Source organism: Heliangelus exortis, chromosome 8 (assembly GCF_036169615.1).
Source record: "Heliangelus exortis chromosome 8, bHelExo1.hap1, whole genome shotgun sequence".
Lineage (NCBI taxonomy): Eukaryota > Metazoa > Chordata > Aves > Apodiformes > Trochilidae > Heliangelus > Heliangelus exortis.
The window spans coordinates 728,501-745,685 of NC_092429.1; the positions used below are offsets into that span (position 1 = coordinate 728,501).

Below are 17,185 nucleotides of genomic sequence, written 5' to 3' on the forward strand. Positions count from 1 at the left end.
ATGCCTTGAGTCGACGGCACCCGGGGATGGGAGCGGTGCAGGAGGGTCCCACCCCTCCTTTGCTCGGGCTCCAGCCTCGCTTCTCCCCCGCGGGGAACCTGGAACCCACCCGCAAACAGGGATGAAAACCAGCACGGCTGGGAGTCATTTTCCTCCCGGCCCTTTTCATCCCCTCAGCCCCGTAAGGAGAAGAAATGTGATTTCTGCAGCCAGCAGTGCAGGGACAGGGCAGGAGGAGATGGGCTCCAGCCACACGGGTTTCCCCTCTTACTGCTGAGAATGAAAGTTCTTGTTATTCCACCACTATCCCTTTCTGCTTTTATTCCGTGCTGCCAGATTAAAACAAACAAAAAAAATGTTTAAAAGCCTAAAATGATGATATACATTGTACTTGGTATCCAGAGGGTGAAATCTGGTCTCTGTAACACACATCCACCCGTCCCCACGGTATTTTTGCAGCCCAAACCCACGTTCCACACAGCTGTTTATGTGCAATCCCCTCAGCTTTGCCTCTTAGCAAACCCGGTCTGGCCATGAGCCCATAGCTGCCACTAACCCCACCAAGTGAGCATCCCCTGAGCCCTGCAGCACCTCACGGGGAGCTGCCAGGGACACTTCTTCCCTGCCTCATTTCTGTTGTGGTTTCTCATATGAAAAAAAAAAAACGACTGCCACTTCTGCAGGGTGGCTGGGGAGGAGCAGCCATTTAAGAGGTGCTTAACATCTCCGAGATGTCACTTGAGCTGAGGCCCTGCTCCCAGGGCCAGCAGCCAGCAGGGATCTGGGCTCTGGAGAAGCCACGGGAGGCTGCACGGTTCATTAGGCTATGAAAGCTTTAAAGTGCTCAGGAACTGGGTTTCTTCTCTCATTTAAGCAGATTGCTGAAAGCAATGGGTTGTTCTTCCATGGAACTCTGGACTCACTCTTTTCTTCATTAGCTTTGACCTTTTGGCATTTATTACATTAAGGCAAATTAAAAAAAAAGAAAACTAGGTACTTTGGAGTAACCTGCTGCAAATTCACTCCTTCTGAGCTTTTAGAATTAGGGAGCCTGGGAGTTTGGGCCAGGGGAGCAGTGCATCTCATTTGCTGCTGTTTTCTCTATAAAGAGGATTTAACATTTATTTGCCCAAAATTAAGGATCATAGGCCCCTGTGAATCATTTCTAAACTGCATGCAGCAAGCTGGGTGCACGTGTCCTCCCTTCCTTCCTTCCTACCTGGGTATTAGGAGCAGAAAACTGGGCTGGGACATCTTCCCATGGGCTGCTCCCTGGAGCCAGGCTCTGGTTCCCATCCTGCTCCCAGTGAGCAGAACACAAACTGCTGAGGCATCCATGTGGAGTTTGAGGCAATTCTGAGCTAAATTAAACAACGTGCTTGTCACAGGCTTTGGAAGTTTGCTGCTGGGTGATTTGCATCAATCTTTTGAAATCTCTGCAGATGCAGCCTCGTGCTTTGGCTGCTGGTGAGCATCAACCCCATGCAGGAAGGTGGCAATTCCCTCCTCCCTCCTCCCTGGAAAAGTGAACAAGTAGCATCCTCCTCTGCTATTTGTGCCTTTTTCTAGTTTTGTCAGGGCTTTTTTTCCTCACATTAATTTAATTCCAAGGCTGCCAAACCAGCTGTGCTGTCACAGGGGAGCTGATGCTCAGTACTCAGAGTCAGGCTCCATCCTTGGCAGAGGGTTGGTTTCTGCCCCATCATCATCATCATCCCCATCAAGGCATCAGCACACACTTGGCACCTCCTGCCCTCCCTGGGGGTAGCACAGTGCTGGCCCCATCTCTTGGTCCCCATCTCTTTATCTCCTTCTCTCCCCAGCCATGGGGAAGGGAGAGGCCAGGGGTGGGAAGAGGAGGAGGGTGCAGCCCTCAGACTGAGCCCCTAACCCACAGAACCTTAAAAGAAACAGCACCCAGCTGAGGGGACACAGATGGGGAGTGAGTTACACCTTCTGCCCCGAGCTCCCACCTTCTTCTCAAACAGGGCCACAACCTGAAAGTTCTGGGAGGGTTTTTTTGACCCAGCAAACCTCTCCTCCCCAAGCTGGACACATCCATGGCACCATCCCTGAGCCTGGCAGGTGGTGCTGGAGTTTTTGTCTCCAGACACAGCAGAGCAGAAGTGCCCCAGCCCTGGTTCCCCTCCCTGCACCATGAGAGATGGAGTGGAAAAGACACCCGAGACTTCACTGTACATTCATCTGTCTCATGGGAGCTCTGCTGAGTGCCTTGGTCTTTGTTTCAGTGCCTTAAGCACCCTTCTTGCAAAAGGCCACGGCGTAAGAGAGTACATTTTAAAAATTAATTTCCCCAGTTAATGACCCTGAGTCCCTCAGCAGCAGGTGCAGCAGGGAGGCACCAGGGAGTGCTCCTGGGCTGGCACTGCTCCCCAGCAGGCTCCAGATCAGGCACTTGGGTCTCCTGAAAAAGATTCAGCTAAGGGGCTTTGACCTTATATTTGAATGCAGAATTAGCACTCTGGTAAAGGTTAATGAAGAGAAGAACAGAGAATTTTTGACTGAAATCCTTCTGCACTTTGAAACGTGGAGGTGTCTGGGCAGGCCAGGCAGGTGCCAGGTGAGGAGCTGGAACTGTCCCCTTGTGCCAGGGCCCCTGGCAGCCCCAGCACAGCACAGCACCTTCCTCTCAGGGCTTCAGGCTCTTCATTTTTCTGACAAACTCTGATCTTGAAATATAATTTTTTTCTTTTTTTTTTTTCTTTGCTTCCTCATCAAGTTGCTGCTTGCTGACAGTAATTATTTTCCCATCTGGTGCAATGTGCAGTGATCACTGTTAGGCTCTGCATCCCAACACTGTCCCCTTGAGCACAAGTCTCTCTCATGAGCACTGATAACCAGGGATCTGGCCAATTCAGACACAAAACAAACCAGCAACTCCCCTGCCCAAGACTTTATCAATAATTTGTAATTCCTCTCCCCCCTTTGCACATGGCAAAGAACAACAGTAAATACTGGGATGGGGTCTTAAAATCAATCCCAAGAATCAGGGCTGTTACAGTTTAATAATCAATTAATAATTGTGTGCTTCATCCATTTAAATGATTGTGTTCAAGACTTTCCTCATTAAAGGCATTTTACCTGAACTTAAAGCTCACACTATTAGCAACACCTGAGGGTTGGGAAAAGTTCATTAGTATTCCAGCAAATTAAAAATATTTTGGAAATAAACCCCTTCCCACCTTCCTTTAGGCAGAAAAGCCCAAAATCCAACCCCCACCACCCCCACTTATAGTGCTGGTATTGTTCAGAACCAGGCCAGCTGCACTGCACAGCATCAGAGCCCTTGGAAGGGTTAATAAGAATGAAACAAGTGTAGGAAAAAAGCCTCACAGAGCAGTTTGTATTTGTCAGAAACAGGGAGAAGCCACCTGAAAACAAAACCCACACCTGCTGGAGGTAGTGAGACAAATCTGTGGGTGATTCTCCCTCTGCTATTCAAAATATTGCTATTAAAGTAACTCCCAGCTCCGTTCAGTGCAGCTGGGGCACCAGCCTGGGGGATCTGGAGGGAATATTAATTGACTCTGGAGCAGAAGGTGTTTGTGCTCCTGGGGGTGAGGATGACAGCTCCTCTGGCACCAGGCACAGGGCTTTGGCTGCAAACCCACGGGCCCTGGCAGAGCTGAGGTTTGAGGGCTGGTGACCAAGGAGCAGAGGCAAAGGGAGCTGACAAAATGAGCCAAGGGAAGGGCTGGGAGGGGGCATGCTCAGCCCCTGCTCCCCGGGAGACATCCTGGGAATAGCAGGAACAACATCCTGTTGCAGAACCATGGAATCATTTGGGTTGGGAAAGAGCTTTGGGATCACTGAGTCCAAGCCTTCCCCCAGCAGTGCCAAGGCCACCCCTGCCCCATGTCCCTCATCCCCACATCTCCAGGGCTCTGAAACCCCTCCAGGGATGATGGGGACTCCAGCCCTGCCCTGGGCAGCCTGGGCCAGGCCCTGACAACCCTTTCCAGGGAGAGATTCTTCCCCAGCTCCAACCTAAACCTCCCCTGGCACCACTTGAGTTGTGCCAAAAGTTCCTCTTGTCCCATCCCTTGTTCCTTGGGAGCAGAGCCCGACCCCCCCTGGCTCCAACCTCCTCTCAGGGGGTTGCAGAGAGCCAGAAGCTCTCCCCTCAGCATCCTCTGATCCAGGACCAACACCCCTTCCTCAGGCAGCTCCATGTCCCTGCAAACTCATCACCAGTTCTGCAAGAGGAGGAAGGGCAACAGCTCCCCAAGGAGCAGCACCCAGCTCTGACTCAGTAATGTCTGCAAATGCCCAGAGCCAAGCCCCTCCTGCAGATGTTGTGCATTAAACCAACCTAACCCAAACCCACACCCAGTAATAACCCCCAGAACTGCCTGCCTGCTCTCATATGTTCTGAGTCACTGCTGCAGAATACTACAGGAATATTATTTTTATAAGAGGGAACCATTTGCTAAATAAGCCACCTGTTAAATAAACACTCCCACTCTCCAAATATTGTTATTTTGTTTTCCAGACTATGCACAATCTGGATTTATTTTAGATGAAAAAACATAATCACTGAAGTAAAATAAGCCCCCAAAAAACAGTATTTTGACTATTTGAAACCATCCATCTTGTGTGCACATCTGCTCCTTTGCAAGCTGGCAGAGCTCTTGCATTCAAAGGGAATCACAGTCACTTATTCAGCCTGGAGGTAATGAATTCCCAGCAGCAGCCCCCACTCTGGAACCTCCTCAGGCCTTGATCTCTCTTACCCACCTGCCTTCACTTTCCAAACTCCATCTCCTCTCACAGGGACAAATCCCCAGCCAAGGGGCCTTTAACACAACTGACACAGGAGCAGAGTTCAGCTCAAGTTTTTTCATGCTCTAAAAGCCAAGTTGAGCTTTACCCCACCTCAAGCCTGGCTGCAGAGCCTGCTGCAGGCACCTAGCCTGGGCACCTGAGTCTTCAGGACTCTCCTCTCCCACCACAGCTCCAGGAAAACACCAGATCGGTCCCACAGGATGCATGTCCTCTCAATTAATAAAGACAGGAATCTTCTGTTTCAGTTGAAGTGGACCTGCAACCATCATCCAGTCCAGCACTAAAGATGCAGGCCACAAAGAACCCCTAAAATCTGCTGGCACTGCCAAGGAGTGGTTACAAACCCCCCCCCCCATGCTGGGAGGTGTGTGCAGACACTCAGCATTTCCAGTGCCTCCAGTGACCCTGTGTCCTCCTACCCATAACTAATACCCTGGTGTCACTGGGATGGGGCAGCACAGAGGGAGGCTTGGGGACCAGGGGTGATGTCCTGGTCCACTCCAGGTGGTACCACCAGGCCCAGGAGACTCCTTGTACCTGCTTTAACCTTTGTGCCCCCTGTTTGGTGGTGTCAGAGCACAGCAGGAGAGGGGCAGGGGATGCACGGGGAGCTGGGGTCAAACTGCAGGCACAGAGCTGGACAAAACTGCTTTTCCCAGTCAGCCACACTATATCCCCCCCCTTTTTCCCAGAGAGCCTTTGTGGGAATCATTTTGCATGGTCACACCTCTCTCCTTTCTCTTTGACACTCAGCACCCAGCAACTTGGCTCCATCACCTTCAGCTGATATTTTTCCCCATGAATTGTAAATAAGACAGCAGCAAAATCCTCCATGCAAGTCTCAGACTCTGTCCTTAAAATGAACCCAAAGACAAATGCAGTTTTCACCCAGCTACAGCCTTTCTTGTATCTTTTAAACACTAAACTCCAGCAGCTTCTTTTTTTTTCCAAGTGGTTTTATGCATCTTGACTCTAATGAAGATCCTTAGAATATTCCCAATGCCTGTATTGCTCATTTCACTTCAAATGCAGCTCACAAATTAATGGTGCCTGGTGATTAGGCAGTTAAATCCCCACCAAAAGAAAAAAAAAAAAAAAAAAAAAAAAAAAAAAAAAAAAAAAAGTAAAAAAATAAAAATTCTAATGCTTCTCATTTGAAGGTATTACACTGTAATACATGTTAAAGATCTTTTAATAATGAAGAGGCTTTAATGAGAGCTGGTATGTGCACTGAGCAGGAACCAGAGGCTGCTGTCCTGTTGCTGCCCCCACCTCTGGGTGTGGTTCCTGTCCCCAGCATCACAGCCCCCTGCACAACAGCACGGGGCCCACAGCAGTGCCTGAGGGGGATGCAGAGGGCCCAGACTGATCTGAGCTTTTGGATAATTAGCAGGGAAGACAGAAAAAATGCTTTGCATACCTCTGCCTACTGCCCAAAGAACACAATTGTTTGGGAACACTGCAATGCCAGACACAGAGAGGAAAACAGGGAGAGAGCTCCATCCTTTTAAGACAGAGCCATTCCCCACCTCTCCGTCTCAGCTTTTCCCATAAAGAAGTTCAGGACTTGTTTCATTCAAAGAGCAGACTTCAAATTTCTGTACTTGTGTCAGGGCAGCATTAAATATTAAAGCCAGACATTAAAATTTCAAAGAACCTAAATTAAACCTGAGGTATTCGAAAATAAGTGTCCCTGAATATTTAATGTGGAAGATTTAGTAATTAACTTCAGAAATCTCACACATTAAGAATATGAGGAGCTACCTGGAAAAACCTGTGACCCACAGAGTGGCCTTTGTTTGCAACCTGCACACCCACTGAAACTTCACACCTGACCCTGTGTGCATGGGGACAGAGCTCTGTACCAGCACAGGAACTGGCCCAGCAGCCCAGGGGATGGGGGAAATTTGTAAAGCAGGTAACAGAACAATTCAAAGGAGGATTTCTGAGCTTGGGAAACCATTCTGTGCTAAACTGGTCTGAGATCTCAAAGTCTCCTTCTCTGGAGATACTCAAACCCTGCCTGGCTGCACTCCTGTGGGATGTGCTCTGGGTGATCCTGCTTTGGGGGGAGAGCTGAGCTGATCATCTCTAGAGGTCCCTTCCAACGCTGATCATTCTGTGAAAAACCAGCACTTCAGATGGTGAAGAGGTGTTCCTGGCTTAGCTGTAGGCTCAGTGCAGCAGCAGATGCCCCTCCTCCCCGAGCATCCCTTCTCCTCCAGCCAGACCCTGTCCCCCTCCACCTCCTCCAAGACAACCTCTACAGCCAGGGGATGGGATGGTGGGGACACAGCCAGGGGGATGGGGAAGGGCTCAGCCTCCTCTGCTGACCTTTCCCTGGGCAGCTCTGTCCCAGGGATGGATTTCAGCAGAGCTCCTGAATTAAGCTGAGCCAGGTGAGGGCTGAGCACAGTGCCCAGGGACAGAGCCTTAGGGCACTTTCCTCTCCCTCCACCTGAGTTCCCAGGGCTGGAACAGATCCAGCTACCACGTGCTTGGGGGAGATTTAAAGCAGTGTATAGGCAATAGAATTTATTCTTCTCATGGTACACGTTTGTATAAATGGAAAGTTGCTTTAAGTCAGTGGTATCCTGAACTTTTAGAGAATCTGAGCACAGAAAATAAGGCCAGTGATGTGCTGCACACATGCTGCTGCCCAGCCCACATACAGAGAAGGGGGATCCTGAGCTGAAGCCTCTTGTGTCTGTAAAAATCAAAGATCAGAGGAAACAGAATAGAAAAAGTTGGTTGTTGCCTTCAACCACTGTGAAGGTTTTAAATGCCTTCCCAAAGTGGAGTATTGATCCCCAGTGAGAGGCAGCAGGGGCAGTGGCACAGACTCTAAGTTAAGGCTCAGAGTTTTCTGGTGGCAGCAAATGCCCGCAGAAAAATCACTGAATTAATAACAGTAGGGAAAGTCACCAGCCTTGTCATGGGTGACACTAAATAATTACCTGCCCTCCAAACTTCACCCGTATTGTGCTGCAAATCACCAGGGCTCCAGTTCCTGTGCTGCAGCTTGGGGGGTACCTGGGAGCACCCCCTGGCCCAGGACAGGAGTTTTGGTGATTTCTGCTGCTTTACAGGACTGGTTTTTTGGGGTTTGCTCAGGCACTGCAAGGTTCACCTCAGCAAAATGTCAGCTTAGGGCTGGAGAGGAAGAGAAGGGGCTCCAGAGAGAAACCAGATGGGGTAAGGAACAGAAGAAAAATCATCCTGCGTGGCAGGTGTGCAAGTGGGGCTGACAATAGAGTCAGAAAGCACAAGGAGACTCCTGGTTTGCAGGGAAGGAGCACCTGGCTCCCGGCTCCCTGCATTAATTTCTGCTCAGTTTTATGTCAGGCCACAAGAACCAGCCAGCTAGAGCAGAGAGACACCAGGCTGGGACTGTAATACCATGGACTGCTGTCACCCTGGCAGGAACCTCAGGACTCACTGATGAGGACCACAGAAGATCAAGTCAACCAAGGACCCAGCAGGCTGGTGGTGAACCTTCCAGAGCCTCCCCAGTTTGTCCCAGTACCCTCCCCACAGACCAGGGCTCTGTCACCATGCCAGGAGTGCTGCCAAACAGCCCGGGCAGCACCATGACAACCACAGCACTGCACAGGGACAGCAGCCACTGCACCCCAAGGTGCCATTTGCACACTGTGGGGAATTAATTCATCCCTCGTGAGCCATGGGAGTGAGAAAACAGTTGTCTGACAAAGGCAGCAGCCCTAAAAAATGACATGATCTTTGACTCAGTCAAGAGAATGACCAGGCTGGAAAAGGCATTGGTCTGAGTCCCTCCTCTGGTGCTGCCTTTAAAAAGGGGCAGAGGCAGAAATCAGAGCAGAAGAAAACCTCGAAGGCATCAGGATTATGCCATGCTGCAACAAGTAACAGATGACTTGATCTGATCCCTCATTTTCCTAAAACTGGCTTCAAAACAAAGAGTTTATCATTTGTGAGCTGAGCCATTTGTTTATGCCCCCTTCTCCTTGGCTCCTGGGTGGTGGGCACCTCTGGTTTTATTTTGCACAAAGTTCTTTCACTAATATTCATCCATAATCATCAACAAAATAACTTAATATATTGTAGGCGACTATAATGACAGTAACTGCTGTGTAGGAGGCATAATATATGCTTCATTGTCAAGGCTTGCATGCTGAATTAAATACCCTATTCTGGTCAAATGCTAATACATCCTGTGAGCACTTCTCCATAAACAGAGTCTTAAAATGTAGTAGGATAGAGGTGATGTGAATATTGAAATAATCCAGGAGGTGCAAGCTGAAGAGCCAGGGCTGTTGTTCTGCAGCATCTTGTGTGATGGCAGCATGGAAAAAAATACTCAGGTACCAGTGCCCCCTAACCATGGTACACGTGGCAGGGTGGTGGCAGGATGGGAGCAGTCAGTCAGTCTGTCTGTCTGCCTGGGAGGTGCTGTCCCAGCTGGCTGCCCTGGGACATCACCCCTGGGCTGGGATGAAAAGTTAGGTGAAGTACAGAACAGCCTGGAGTTAAACCAACCCCTAGCACTTCAATCAGCTCAGAGTTCAGTTCCACAGCACTTCTGCCTCAGAACTGACCTGACCATCCCTGCCAGCCCCCCTGCACTGGGGGGGCTGCTACGCTGGTGCTCGGTGTCAGAGCATGGGAACAAAACAGTGACAGCCAGAACGTGGCTCCTCTGACTGCCAAACCCCACAGCTGCTGCAGGGCCTTGGGCTGGAGCCTCCCATTGGGCTCAGCAGCCTGGGGTGTCAGCAGGCAGGCAGGGGACAGGGGACATGGAGGGGACAGGCAGGCAGGGGACAGGCAGGGCCTCTCCTTGCAGCCTGCAGCCCCTCCTGCCTGTCCCAGCCCCTGCCCCAGCTCGGGGGTCTCCACACCTCTTACACCCTGGCCAACTGCTCTGGAAGGACAAGCCTGAGTCAGGACAGGACAGGACAGGACAGGACAGGACAGGACAGGACAGGACAGGACAGGACAGGACAGGACAGGACAGGACAGGAGGTCACTGTCCCCAGCACAGCCAGGCACCAGGGATGGGCTGCCCAGACCCTGCTGACCTTTCCTGGGACAGGGCTGAGCAGGTCCCTTGGCTTTGGTCATTACAGACAGCTTGCAGCTATTGATTATCCCTCTCCCTGACAGACTTGGGCTTTTTCCTCTCCTGTTTCACACTGCAGTGTTTGGGAAGCCTGAGGGATACAGGATCATACAGAGCCTGGAGCAGAAGTGCCCAGGCTGCTGGTGCATCCAACTTCAATTTCCTTTCCTCTGCTAATGCAGGGAGGATTTTGCAGAGCAGTAAACAGCAGCACCCCAAAAAACGCCTCGGTTCAGCACCATCTGTTCTTCCTTCCACAAATATATTTTCCTTGGTGATCCAGAGCAAAAGGCTTAGTACATTATCATATGATAAGACAATTTAAGAGAATAAATAAGTCCTGCAACATAAAGCTCAGTATTAAAAAAAAGCCAAGATGGCAATAACACCAGAGTGATACTGCATATATTAGAGCTAAAAATAGAGCAGAAAAACAAAAGTACATCCAGACAAGTAATGAAAGCATGTTTTTAAGGTGATTTATTAGGAACTATGAAGCAGTCCTGGCTTTGTGCAGAGCTACGAGCAGTGAAATTGGAATAAATAAAATAATATTGCTGCATTAATAACTTGCTCTAAACCCACCCACGTCTGTATAACATACCCACTGATTGCCAAGGGAGGTCCATGAGCTAAAGGACAGATTTTGTATGAAATCTTAATCTATGTAACAAGAGTCAGGGTACAGAACGGGACCCTGTGAATATGGAGGGGGAGGGAGGGTGCTGCTCCAGGATGGGTGCTCCAAGAGCCACTGACCCCTTCCCAGGCAGGAGCTGCAGGGAAGGTGTTTCTGGATGATGAGATTATCAGAACTTCCTCCCATGTGAAACAACAGAGGGAATAAAGCTCCTCTTGTCCTCCCTCTCTCTTCCAGCAGATCCCTGCCTGAGACACCACAGAGCCAGCCTGGGTGGCAGCACCCTGGAGCTCCCCATGGAGCTGCCTCGTGCCTGGCGATTTCGTTTGAAATTAAGTTTTAAAAATAGAACAAAACAAGACCAAACTCTGCCCAAGTTCAGCTGTGATGTGCTGGTGGCTTTCCCCAGCCCACACGGCCAGACACGACTTGGAGTGTTTGTTGCAGAGGGCTGACCCTCAGTTACAAGCCTTTGCTTTGCTGGCAGGCTCAGTGCCACCTTCCTGCTCCCCCCTGGGCTGGGCAGCAGAGCTGAGAGTGTTGGAGTGCTGGGGCTGAGCACTCAGCTGCAGAGCTGGTCCCTCCCCTGGCTGAGGAGGGGAGCTGGAGATGTGTCCCCACTCCTCTCAGAATTAACTCTCCATCTCATGTCAATACTTGGTGCTGGAGCTCCAAGGGGCTGGGCTGCCAATTGTCATCAGTGCCTTTTGTGAAGCAGCTTGCCCAGGCTTTTGAAGCTCAATTACAAGCACATTTCAGCAGACAGGATGCCTGCCACATTTTTATATGCTGAAAATAAATACATAAAAATATGACAGAGTGAGACTTTCATTAGGAAGATACTTTCAGGGGAGAGTATAAAACATCCATTAGAAATCCTGTTACCAGCATTGGTCATTATGACAAGAGGGAAAACAGCTTTCCTAGGGATTTGATGTCTTTTTTCCTTAATGGGTACTGCTCTTTCACCATGCCCAGCAGACAATGCTGTCTATTAACATTTACTCAGCAGTTACCATTTTTGTATTTCATCATCACCATGGTGAGTCAAACAATGTGCTCCACTCCTGTATCTCCCCTTTGATAAATACAGATAAAGATCTGGCACCAGAGGAGCCCCTGCTCTGTCACACCCCACGTGTTGTCACCTGGGGAAACGTGGCTCATTCAGTCCTGCACCCTACCCAGCAAAAAGCAAAACAAAACAACCCCCCCACACTATCTTAAAACATCATCAAACAAGGTTTTGCACAACAGCTGCTTCTCAGTTTTTCTCCAACAACAAAATGCAGTGTTTGGGGGACCCCACGGAGATGAGAGCCACCCCCTAAGGCAGAGCCAGGGAGGACCCTGTAAGGCCAGAGCTGTGTTCACAGGAGGCTCAGCTACATCCATCCAGCACCTCCCTGCTGCATTTCACCTGCCTCCTGTGTGCAGGGCAAAGCCACCTGCAGCAGATTGAGATGCCCAGGTTTCAATGCAATGCCAGTCCAGCTGGGGGGTTTGCAGCTTGAGCTGACCTCTGTGGACCAGGAGCCAAACTCCAGGAGAAGGGAATGAAGCAAGAACAAGGAGGAAAGTTTTTCCCCCTGAGGACAGTCAGGCCCTGGAATGGTCTCCCAGGGAGGTGGTGGATTCCCCCACTGTGGAAAGTTTGAAGTCTCAGCTCGAGGGGGTGCTGGGACACCTCACATCCATGATGACATTAGGAAAGTTGGACCAGATGATCCTTGAAGTCCCTTCCAACCTGCCATTCTGTGATTCTGTAAGAATCAGCCCAGACAGCTCCGATAAAAACTGGGGTAGCAAATCAATGAAAAGGGTCTGAATTCTTTCTGGTTATGCAAAACAAGCAGTCAATAGGACGAGTTCTGTTAGAGAGAGGCTAAAGCTCATTTCTAGGACAAGAAGAATGAATTATGAACACTTATGGACACAGTAAAGCTCCTCTAACTCTTTTTGTGTTACAGAGCAGGTCTAATATATAATAACATGGTGTGTTTTGCATTATACCCAGGGAGCAGCCTTGTCATCTGTGTTAAACTGATTTGCATAAGGGGTTAGGATATGAAGCCCATATTCACAACCTAATCTCCCTGTTAGCTTCTAAGAGCTTAAAAAAAAAGCTTGACAGATAAACCCCAATCTCAGCTATCAGGCTCCAGCTCTCGATTACACGGCTCAAAAAACAAGATCAAAGCAGAGGCAGAAGCAAAGTCACAGTGGTGCTAATGCCTCCCTTTCAAAAAAATGAATGCAGCTGGGAGCAGAGCTGCTGCAGGTTACAAAGCTAAAGCTGATCCCAAGCCAGGTGCAGGAGCTCCATCCTGGCAGCACGCTGGGTGCTTCCCATGGCAGGCCTGATTCCTGGGCTGGGGGATGGAGCTGAGCCCTGCTGACTGTGGTCTCCTCTCCCCAGTCCCAGGCAGGGCCCCTGCTTGGACAGGTTTGATGTGTTTGACCTTTACCTGGTGTGAGGTTTGGGGTTTCATCCTCAGGCAGGAAGCAGCAGGGCTGGGTAGGGGAGGGCTGGAGGCTGGCAGGGATCACCCAGCAGGGATCCTCCTCCTCCTCCTCCACTCAGGACAGCACTCAGCAGCAGGATCCCAGCTCTGGTGGGAAAAGCCACTGAGCAGGAAAATAAGGTCAAAAAAAGCATTAGGGAGCAGGGAGGGGAAGCCTGGCAGGACTCAGCCATGCAGAACAGAAAGCTTCCATGTCAGCTGCTGGGGGTAAAGTACAACATCTGGACAATCCTACACCCATGGAAACCTGATCAGTGCCAGGGAACTGCTGCTGGGGGTAACACCTCCTCTCTGGGGAGGTGAGAGATGAGGGGACAGGTGGGGTACAGAGCCTTCTGGGGTGGCACTGTCCCCAGGCAGCAGCCCTGCAATTCCACCCCATCAGGGACACCTGGGCTGGAGACCCCATCTCCACCACCTCATCCCTTGTGGGCAGAGGGAAGAGTTGTTTGGTGTCCCTACTCTCTCCCATGAGGGTAAAAATGGCACAGGGTGCCCAGGGAGGTGGTTGAGGCCTCATCCCTGGAGATGCTCAAGGTGAGGCTTGAGGAGGCTCTGAGCACCCTGATCTGGGTGAGGTGTCCCTGATACTGCAGGGCTTGGACTGGGGGAGCTTCAGAGGTCCCTCCCAACCCAAATCATTCCCTGATTTATTTGACAAACTGCAGTGCAAGTCCCTGCACACTGACAGAGGAAGCTGGAGCTTTCCTGCTGATGCAGCACAGCCCATGGGACTCCCAGGCAGAAGAGTCTGAGCAAATGTGAACTGCAAGGGTGTTTATTAAAACAGGCCTTAAAACAAACAAACAAACAAAAGCAAAGAAAAACCAGGTGGAAAGAATTCAGGATGGGGATAGTCAGGCTTTGTCCCTTCTGTTGATTCATGGGACCCCTTTATATCACGTTGCCTTTGAAAATCTGAGGGGGGTCCATTTTGCCTAACATTGATGAACAAAAACAAATGGCTTCCCACCCATCTTGGTATCTTTAATGTTAAAAAGAACAAAACAGAACCAAGAACTTTTTGCAAGTCAGCAAGCATTTTTCAACAGCTATTCTTTCTATTGTAAAATAAACTATTACTGGAAAATATGTAAAAGAGGAGAAGTCAGCCTGCAAGGGGAGGTGTTGGACTCCCATTCAGGGGCTCAGTAAAGCAGAGAAGTTCACAGTAAGAGATGCTAAAGCATTCCCAGAGCAGGCCTGGCTGCAGGGAAGGCACACACTGCCTCCTTGGACACACAGGATGGAAACCAAAGCCTCCAGATAGGATTGGGTATGCAGAGGGTACCCAGACACTCACCCCAGCTGCTCCAGAAATCAGCCCTTTCATACAAGGGCCCCAAACCTCAGTTTAGTTTAGATTAAGTAAATTTGTTCTGATTTTACTGATGATGAGACTGAAGCAAAACCCAGCCCTGACAAGCTACTTGTAATGAATTTCAGATGGATGAACATTTAGCTGAGGTACTGGCAAATGTCAGCAAATAACACTGGATTTTATGCCAAACAAAGTAGCAAGCAGATAAAAGCCAACTTCTGCCCATGTTTGTGCACGGGCAGCTCTCACAAATCAGTTTGTTGCCTAAATTACACAGTAAATCCAAGAACTTGGAAGTGCTTCTGTATAATGTGCCATTCACAGAATTTCAGAGCCAGATTTCACATTATGGATGACACCCATCACACCTTTATCTGTCTTCTGCTGATGAAATTTCTGCTTTGAGCCCGGCACACAGCACCTGTGTCAAAAGATCAGCTCCTGGGTTTGTTTGCTTTCCAGCTTGCTCAGAGCTGATAGCACCATAAGCCAAGTGAATCCAAGGAAACATAATTCATCACAGCACAGTGCTCACCCCTGCACTGCTGGGGAAAAAAAACAAACCCAAAAACAAACACACCAAACCACAAACCACCAAACAGATTCCCGTGACAAGTGTGAACCCAAGTGCATCAAATTCCCTTTAAGCATCATCCATCACAGCACAGAAAGCCCTTCCCTAAAGCTGCTCCAAGGCTGAGGGACTGGGAATCGCCCTGGCTCCAGCAGCAGCCAGGTCAGTCAGAGCATCCCTCACCCCAAATCTGTCCCCATCCCATCCAGCCAGCCCCTCCAAGCCTGACAGAGTCACCTGGGGGGGTCCAGGAGGACCCCAGGAGCTGGGCTGGGTGTAAGGCAAACCGTGGCCTTTCCCCTCTGGGTGGCCACTAGCCCCAGAGAAGATAAAGCCATCTCTGACAGTAAATGCACAAAGGGGAGATGATTGAATTGCTTTTCCCTACGTTCACGTTCCTTCTGTTAAGGATTGTATTTTCTTCCAGAATCAGGTTGCCAAGGTTGTACATTGTGCTATGTTTAGAAAGGGATACTTATATAAATATATATATTACTCCTGTTTATTCATTTCTAAATAAATCATCTGGAGATGACAGGACACAGCAAGGGTTTAGTTTATAACAAGTGGTTTACAGTAACTAGATTAAACAGATGCCTTATTTATTGAGGACCGGTTTGGTTTTTTTTTTTTTTTCGAGAGAAACAACCTCCTCTCCACATGTCCCAGAAGAAATGCTGGCAGGGGATGTCCTCCTGGGAGGGGCCCAGGCAGGAAGGGGGTTTGTGGAAAGCTGTCCTGGCAGCAGGATGGGACAAGCTGTACAAAAGGAGCTGAAAGGAGCCTTGAGATACCAGGCTGGGGAAGATGCTCCTGGACCCCAGGGCTGGCTCCTCCAGAACCTCAGCAGCTCCACGTCCCATGGGAGCCACGGGGCTGGGCACCAGGAGGGAAGAACATGAGCAGAACAATGCTGCAGCACATGGAGTCTCTGTCTCAGTACCCGGGCAGCTCTTCCTCTTTGCAATTAAAGAAAAAGCCTCTTTAAAATAGATTTTTTTTTTCTGAAGTAGCTCAGTAGCTTCCTTGTAACCTTACTGCTGTACAATGGGAGGCAGAAAAGCACTTTTCCACCACTTTGTTCCTTAGGTCAACACCAGAACTTCTCCCAGGATTAAAACATAGTGATATTTTCCTACCTTTTTAAAATTACTTCAACCTGAAGTCAACAGAGTCTGTAATGCTTTCCAAATCTCAGCTCCAGCCTGGAGGGACCAGGTGTTTATTCCCTGCTGAACAAAGGGTCCTTGGTATTCCCTGGGGAAGCTCCCAGGGGCAGTGGCAGGAGCAGTGCCTGCCAGGGTGCACCTGGAGGGCTCCTTCCCTACCACAACTTTCCTTTCCCCCTCTCCTCCCCTGGTACTGCTTGGGAGGGCAATGTAAGGGCAGTGCAGGGCCAAGGGCTGGTGGCCCTGGGCTCCCACTCCCAAGCCATCTGGGTTTTGTTCTGGCTGCAGGAAGATCCTTCCAGGGGGGTTTAATTGCAGATGTGAAGACAAAGGAAGAGCCAGCCATGAGTCAGTGCTCACCACTCCCCACAGAGTGGGACCAGGACCAACCTGCCAAGGCCAAGCTCCTAAGGGTGTACAGCATTTGATGATGCATGTGGTATTTTCAGTAGCAACAGACTATGGCATTTGAGGGCTGCAGCCTAGTAGGATATACCAGTGTTTCTTGCTTCTATGTAATATTTTGTATGGGGTTAGAGAAGATGGCCTCTGTCGTGCATTGTTTGTGAACTGTTTCTTATCCCAGAGAGGTGTATGATGTAAAATACGTCAGTGAAAAGTGTATATTTTATGTGAGAGGAAAATACATTTTAATAAAGGTAAAGCTCTGTTAGCTGTAAAAATGGCAACTGTTCAAGTGTACAGTAACTTCTTACTAATGTATGAAAATCTGTGATATTTTTGATTTGATTGTATTTGTATTGCCCAAATAAAACATTTTGGCTGTATTGTTCCTAACTGTTACTTTTTTTTTTTTAAAGGGGGAAAGGGCATTTATTTCTCATTAATGTACTGTATTCAGGAAAAAAAAGGAATTACTGAATTTCCTGGGTGATGCCTGTAGTGAATTAACCAGTATCCCTGGGTGAAAGTCCACTTTCTAGCCGTGTTTTCTGCACATTGCTTTTCTTGCCATTAAACAGCAATGTGCTGAAGAGCACAAGCTTTCAGCAGAGAGCTTTTGGGAGAATAAGGCTAAGAGGCCTCAG

At 49.3% G+C, this 17,185-nt stretch overlaps 1 long non-coding RNA gene across 2 annotated transcripts in view; it reads left to right on the forward strand.

The window, feature by feature from the left end:
* LOC139798795 (uncharacterized) overlaps nucleotides 1-16,929 on the forward strand; it is a 211,944-nt gene extending 195,015 nt beyond the window's left edge. Inside the window, exons 2-3 of one of the 2 annotated variants that reach the window (XR_011726978.1) lie at nucleotides 7,990-9,727; nucleotides 9,788-16,929. This is a non-coding gene — a long non-coding RNA (uncharacterized lncRNA). Of the gene's footprint in view, nucleotides 1-177; nucleotides 9,728-9,787 lie in introns of those variants that run through there. The other variant, XR_011726977.1, reaches the window with a different exon arrangement.
* The last annotated feature ends 256 nt before the right edge of the window (nucleotides 16,930-17,185 follow it).